The sequence below is a fragment of the Carlito syrichta genome, unplaced genomic scaffold (assembly GCF_000164805.1).
Source record: "Carlito syrichta isolate Samal-C Ts95f unplaced genomic scaffold, Tarsius_syrichta-2.0.1 Scaffold302966, whole genome shotgun sequence".
Classification (NCBI taxonomy): domain Eukaryota; kingdom Metazoa; phylum Chordata; class Mammalia; order Primates; family Tarsiidae; genus Carlito; species Carlito syrichta.
In genome coordinates this window covers 7,630-15,345 of record NW_007247062.1, presented here as the reverse complement: position 1 = coordinate 15,345, position 7,716 = coordinate 7,630, and the positions used below count along the sequence as shown (strand labels likewise).

The following is a 7,716-nucleotide window of genomic DNA, read 5'->3' as shown; positions in this document are numbered from 1 at the left end:
ACCAGGGACTAAAGCCTGAGAAAAGTAACACAGGTTAGTCAGGGCAACAACACAGACGTTTAAGAGCTCCAAGGAGAGAAGCAGGAAGAGGAACTGTCAGAGCCAAGGGAAGAGGGTGGCTGCAGATGGGACTGGACCAGAAGCCATATCTTCTGGACGATTCTTTGCCCTCACTTGAAATTTCTGTAGACAGTTCCTAGATTTCTACTCATACGAAAGACCAGACTTTCCAATAAATATACAATCGATTAGGTTCTTATGTTTCCTAAGGAAGTGAATTCTTGTGGAACAGTGGACTTAAGAGTTCCAGATATCTGGGTCACTGCTAATTCTCTATCTTTAGGAATGAGTGAATGAGACAGAGTCAAGGTTACAGATTTGTAAAGAGGCAAAGTTTATTAGAACAAAAGGCCACAAAACATGGAGAAGACAGTGGAGAAAGTAAACAAGTCAAACGTCCTTTGACCATTAAAGTAATGTATGTTTCTACTCCACTTCATAACAGTAAAATCCTGACGGTCAGTTCTTCCCACCATCTGCACTTTCAGAGGGTATAGAAGGGGTCAGAACACTGCCCCACAAAGACCTCAGTATCAGTCAGCAGGGGTGGTCTGTGGTGGACAGACTTGACTTTCCTGTGTCTGGTGAGATGAGACTTCCGGCTAAAGTCCTGTCCACACATCTTGCATACACAGGGCTTCTCGCCCTTGTGTGTCACCTGATGTAAGACGAGGTGTCACTTTTAGATAAAGCCTTGGCTGCACTCTCGACATATGCAAGGCTTCTCCTTGGAGTGGAGCCGCTTGTGTATGATTAAGGCTGACTTGTTGCCAAAGCCGAGTCCGTACTGCCTGCTCAAGTAGGACTACTCCCTGGTGTGCTTCCTCCTATGCTGCATAAGGCCGGACTGGTGGCCAAAGCTGTGCCCACACACCTGGCATACATATGGCTTCTCCCCTGAGTGTGTCCTCTGGTGTGCAACCAGGTTGAACATCTGGCTGAAGCCATAACTGCACTCCTGACACACCACGGGCTTCTCACTGAGTGCATCTTCTGGTATCTGATGAGGTTTGAGTGCCGGCTGAAGCTGCACTCTCAGTCCTTGCACACGATGGGCTTTTCCCCTGAGTGTATGTTCTGGTGTCTGATGAGGTATGACTTCAGGCTGAAACCTAGTCCACACACCCTGCACACATACGCCTTCTCCCCCGTGTGTGTCCGCTTGTGGGAAATGAGGGTGGAATTCTGGCTAAAGCTATGCCCACACACTCCGCACATGTAGGGCTTCTCCTTCGAGTGTGTCCTCTGGTGGTTGACGAGGGTTGTCCTCTGTGTGAAGCACCGCCCACACTCCTTACAGGCGTAAGGCTTCTCTCCCGAGTGTGTCCTCTGGTGGGATATGAAGTTGGACCTGTCACTGAAGCCCAAGCCACAGTCACTGCACACTATCGTCTTCTCCTCCAAGTGCGTCCTCTGGTGTCTGGTGATAGCTGACTTCAGACTGAAGCCCTTGCCACACTCCTGGCACACATAGGGCTTCTCCCCTGAGTGGGTCTTCTGGTGGGAGATGAGGTTGGACCTGTCACTGAAGCCCAGGCCACAGGCACGGCACACGATGGTCTTCTCCTCTAAGTGTGTCCTCTGGTGTCTGACGACAGCTGACTTTAGACTGAAGCCCTTGCCACACTCTTGGCACACATAGGGCTTCTCCCCAGAGTGTGACCTCTGGTGTCTGATGAGGTTGTGCTTCTGGCTGAAGCCACGCCCACACTCACTGCACATGTAGGGCTTCTCACCCGAGTGTGTCCGCTCATGGATGATGAGCGTGGACTTCCAGTTGAAGCTCCGCCCGCACTCATTGCACATGTAGGGCTTCTTGCCTGAGTGCGTCCGCTGGTGGATGATGAGCGTGGACTTCTGGTTGAAGCCCCGCCCATACTCCCCACACACAATGGGCTTCTCACTAGATTGGGCTTTCTGGTGTCTGGCGGGGCTCTTCTTGAGACTGAACCCCTTCTCACACCCCCCACACACACAGGGTTTCTCCCCTGAGTGGATCCGCTGGTGACTGAGGTTTGTCATCTTGCTGACACTCAGGCCGCACTCTCCACAGTTGACTGCTCCAAATCCCAAGACCTCTATCTTTGTCAGCAATTTGTCTGTTACCTCTGGGCTCCCTGTCTGGGCTGGGCTGGCCTCTGTCTCTACCCCTCTGAGGCCATTCTGGGAGCTAACTGGCAGTTTCGGCAGGGGCCTGGAGAATGTCCCTAGAGTCCTTTTCTTTGTCCTTCCCAACAAAGGCTTGGCACCTTTGTTGTCTTGGCCTTCTGCTTTGTCACTCCAGGAACTTCTGCCAGTAGCCTGCTGCTGCTTCTCCTGGTACCCTGGGCATGGGTCCCCTGCCTGGACGTGACTCTCTGAACACAAGCATGTGAAAATCCAGAGGGGATGCTTACACAGCACATGCTGCATGGGGTGCTTCTGACTGGAGAAATCAGGAGGACAGAGATGGAGTTCTAGTTCTGCTGAAAAGAGAAAGTCTGAGTCAGTACTGAGTTCTCAGTGGGGTGGCCCAAGCACTCTGCCTAGTCTGACGGAGAGGCTCATTCCCCTGGTCTTCAAAATGCTCACAACTGAAGTGCTCCCAACCAAGACTTCCTTCACATGCCCTACTGTCCAGCCACTACTACTTTGTACCTCTTCTATTATAATCCAGAAAACCTACTCAGATCTTCAGAAAAAAAACCAAGAAAACAAAATGCTACATTTTCGAGATAAGTATAAAAGTCTGTCTTTAAACTTTTTCTCTTAATTAAAAAATACACAAGTGTTTAAAACAAGTATTTTAACACTGTATTTAGAAGTATTTCACACAAATGACAACTACAGCATGAAGGATGCTGGAGGAGAGGGTAATTGGGACTGTGTAGTGGCAATGCTCTTACGTTTTTACTTTAAGTGGTGCCAGAATTAAGCAGAATATAAAAAGCTATAGTTATACATTGTACACCCTTAGAGCAGGGGTCAATTGACTTTATCTTAAAGACAGTAAATAGTTCAGGTTTTGAGGGCAAAATTGAGGATATGTTTATATAACCACTAAAAAATGTAAAAGCCATGCTTAGTTCACAGCTCTTAAGAATTCCATTTTGAAGTCTCAGTTGGCTTTTTGGCTTTCCTTCCTCCCAGTGGCCTTGCTGTCTTTCTCTAGCTCACTCAGTTTTCTGTGTTCTTGCCGATCTTTTTTGAAAACAGTAACGAGATAAAGAAGTCCATCAGTTGGATTGTCTGAGCCCGCAGGTTCGAGACCCGCCTGGGCGGCGAGACCTCATCTCTACAATAAATCAAAAAATCAGCCGGGCGTGGTAGTGCATGCCTGTAATTCTGGCTACTTGGAAGGCTGAGGCGGAAGGATCGCCGGAGCCCAGCAGGCGAGGCTGCGGTGGCCGGGAGCAGCCACTGCACTCCAGTTTGGGTGACAGAGTGAGACTCCAACACACACACACACAAAAAAAAGTCCATCAGTGTGGAAGAAAATGGAGTGAGCTAGTGAAGATAAACCCAACGGGAAGAAAAAAGACTTCATGGTAGAAGAGGAAGACAAGAGCTACCAGGAAAGTCCCTCACTCGAATAAAGAAGAAAATCTAGAAGGCCATGCCAGGTAGTCTCAACAGCAGCCTAGGAGGTCAAGTACCTGACCAGTGCCTCTTCTGTGTCCCATTTGCCAGTGTTCTCTGACTCACCTGGGCAGGTGGCTAGTGGACATTTTCTCTCCTCTCTCCAGGTCTCTTTCTCTTGCTCCAGCTGGGTGATAAGTTTTGGTTTAGAAAATGGAATTCCTGCTCACAGGGAAAGAAAATGAGATTACTGAAGGTCATAGGTACCAGGTTCCATTCAAGAATTTAGAGTCAAACTGGGTGAGGAACTTAGAAGTGGTACGAAGATGAGTGGGGAACGTGAACTCAGACAAGCACACACCGAGTCTACTCCATGCTGATGACACCTCTCTCATCTGAAAGAAGATTACTTCAAAGAGCCTAAGGTTGGGTGAGGTGGCTCATGCCTGTAATCCCAGCACTTTGGTATGACAAGGTGGGAAGACTGCTTGAGCCCAGGAGCTTGAGACCAGCCTGGGCAACATAGTGAGACCTCATCTAAGAAAAAAAGAGCCTCAGCCTGGGGGAAAAGGCTTACAAACAGAACATCACACAAACATAGACACATGTGCACACACAAATAGACCCATTTTCTACTCTAAAAAATCAGAACTTCCCTAGGAAATAGAGAACAAAATGTCTTTGCTTTTGAGTCCAACCCAATGGCCAAGTCAAAAAGCACGATGGCCACTTCAAGCACAGCGTACAATTTCCAGCAGAAAGAAATATGAGTCCTGAGAGGTCCACACCTACCTAGTGAGACCAGGTTACTGTAGTTCTCCAACATCACCTCCCTGTACAGGGTCCTCTGGGCAGGGTTCAGCAGCCTCCACTCCTCCTGGGTGAAATCCACAGCCACATCCGTGAACGCCATATGTGCCTGTAACACAAAACCTAGCCCTGTTCACCAGGAGCCCACTGTGCCCATGGCTCAGGGTGGGGGTCACGGAGAAGGCTGCCTTGGCAGATGAGATATCTAGAGCCTGCCTGTGACAGTGACCCTGTTTTCATGTGTTCCAAGACCTTTAAACCCATCTCTATCCAGCCAGGAACTATAAATTCAAGGTAATTTTAAATTCCCTTCTAATTTCCCGTTCCTTCTTTTTCTTTGATTCAGAGTTGCACCCTTTTGCCCAGTCTGGAATGCAGTGGCACAAACACAGCTACCACAGCCTCTGGTGATCCTCTGCCTCTGTCTTCCAAGTAGCTGGGACTACAGGTGTGCACCACCACACCCAATTAATTTTTTGATTTCTTGTAGAGACAAGGTCTTGTCGTGTTCCCCAGGCTGGTCTCAAACTCCTGGGCTCAGGCAGTTCTCTCACCTCAGCCTCCCAAAGTGCTGGGATTACAGTTATGGGTCACCGTGCCAACCTCATTTCTCCTTCTATATATTCTATAGCTGTTTTCTTTATGGTTACCAAGCGGATTACATTTAAATCTTAGAATCACAAAAGTCTAATTTGAATATATCAGCTTAATTTCAATAACATACAAAAGCTCTGTGTCTATACAGCTCTTTTCTATTTCCATTCAGAAATTGATTCCACAAAATCACGTCTTTATGCAATGTGTGGTCAAAAAAAACCCTAATTTTTTAAATGCAGTAGTCTCCTAAGTCATGTAGAAAACATTAAACGAAGTTACAAACCAATGTTATAAAAATGCTACCTTATAATATCACCTATGCATTTGTCTTTAACAGATAACTTTATTTAACTGTTTAGTGTCCATTCATTTCAATTTTTAAGACTCTTGTTAGTATTCCTTGGAGGGCAAGTTTGATGGCAGTAATCTCCATCAGCTTTTGATAATTAAGAATATCTTAATTATTGAAAAGTGGTATTGCCAGATATAGAATTCTTGGTTGACAGATTTTTTTTTCTTTTGGCACTTTGAATGTATCAATCTACTGACTGCTGGTTGCTGAGATTTCTGAGAAATCTGCAGATAATTTTACTGAAAACCTTTTGCATGTAATGAGTTGCTTTTATCTTGCAGCCTTCAAAATTCTTTTGTCACTTTTGGTTTCTGATGCTTTCATTATATTGTGTCTCAGTGTGGGTCTGTGAGTTTTTCTTGTAGTTAATTGAGCTACTTGAATATTCAAGTATTTTGTCAAATTCGTGAAGTTTTGGCCATTATTTCTTCAAATGACCTCTCTGTCCCTTTCTCCCTCTTCTTCTGTATCCCACAATACACAGATGATCCATTTGATCATGTCCCACTGGTCCCTTAGGCTCTGTTCTCTTTAATCTTTTTCCTCTATGTTCCTCAGACTGAATAATTTCAATTGTTCTATCTTCAGAATTCTTCTAATGAATTTTTCATTTCAGATATTATACTCTTCAGCTCCAAAATTTCTTTTTGGGTTTATGTTTAGGTTTTCTACCTCTTTATTTATATTTCCATTTTGTTCTTACACTATTTTCTTGAGTTTCTGCACATCTTCCTTTAGATCTTTAAGACAGTTATTTTAAAGTCTTTGTCTAGTAAGTCTGGCTTTTCTCAGGGATGTTTCCTATTGACCGTTTTTCTCTAAATGGCCCATACTTTCTCATTTCTTTGTATGCCTTGTGATTTTTATTGAAAATTGGACATTTAATGCTTATAATGTGGCAACCTGGAAGTCAGAGGTTCCCTTTTGCTTGCATTTTTGCTTTTTATTTTTACATAAATGTCTTTGGGACAGGGCATCTCACTCTGTCACCCAGGTTGAAGTGCAGTGGCATGATCACACTTCATCACAGCCTCAAATTCCTGGGCTCAAATGATCCTCCTGCCTCAGCCTCCTGAGTAGCTGGGACTACAGGCATGTGCCACAATGCCTGACTGATTTTTCTTTTATTTCCTTTTTTTTTTTTTTTGGTAGAGACAAGGTCTTGTTTCGTTGCCCAGTCTGATCTTAAACTCCTGGTCTCAAGTGATCCTTCTGCATAAGCTTCCCAAAGTGCTGGGATTATAGGCATGAGCCACAACATCTGATGGTATTTTTGTTTTTAAAAAATGATGTAGGGTGTCTCTATGCCGGGAATAATCCTGAGGGATAAGCTTAAGGTCTTCTCAGGTGTTTTCTGAGTCTGTGCCTTTCCATAAGTATGCATAATGACCTTGTATGTCCCCCCCCATAAGCAGTTTCCTTTGAATGTCCTACTTAAATGCATGGCTCTCAAAGGGATAAAAGAAAATCAAGGGAGGTGAGTGATGAGGCTCTGGCTCCTTATAATCCCCCAAAGTCATTTCAGTCAGTAGAGGTTGCAACAATGCTGGATCATAAGAAACAGCAATTAGCAATCAATATTTGGAGTCAAGGGTCCTTATTGCCCACCCTGTCTCCCAACACCATAAGAAGGCTGCTCAAGAAATACATTCATGAGCCGGGCTCAGTGGCTCAGCCTGTAATCCCATGCCTTTGGGAGGCTGAGGTGAGTGGATTGCCTGAGCCCGCAGGTTTGAGACCCACCTGGGCAGTGAAACCTCATCTCTACAATAAATCAAAAAATCAGACGGGCAGGGTAGCACATGCCTGTAATTCCAGCTACTTGGAAGGCTGAGGCAGAAGGATCGCTGGAGCCCAGCAGGTCGAGGCTGCGGTGGCCAGGAGCGGCCACTGCACTTCAGTCTGGACGACAGAGTGAGACTACAACTCAAAAAAAAAAAAAACAGAAATACATTCATGGCTGCCTGCTATAGGGCTGACCGAGTGGCAGACAGTAGCTGCTACTGCACTAAGAGCTGAAATTCAGTATAATTTACACTTTGTGTCTTTCTACGGAATCTGCATGACTCCAAAGTTCAACTAGACTCCACAGTTCCAAAACAGGAACATCAAATAGATTCTGCTAGTACAATTTTCTAGGTGGGGAGACAGAATCTTGGTTCTTCCTACTCCAGTATCATGATGCACTCTAAGCAAGTAGAAGTTTAGAAGCTGAAGAAAAAAAATGTGGACTCTATCTTGCACTGCAGAATTGTGTGTCGTTTAGCGTTAACTAGTAGGTGAATAACCGAGTCATAGGTTGAACATAGATGCCGAGGGAGGGCTTCTGGTAAGATGAT

The 7,716-nt window shown here is 45.4% G+C and overlaps 1 pseudogene; it reads right to left on the bottom strand.

Moving 5' to 3' along the window:
- Positions 1–370: 370 nt before the first annotated feature.
- Positions 371–4,531, bottom strand: LOC103259705 (annotated as a pseudogene).
- Between the last annotated feature and the right edge of the window lie 3,185 nt (positions 4,532–7,716).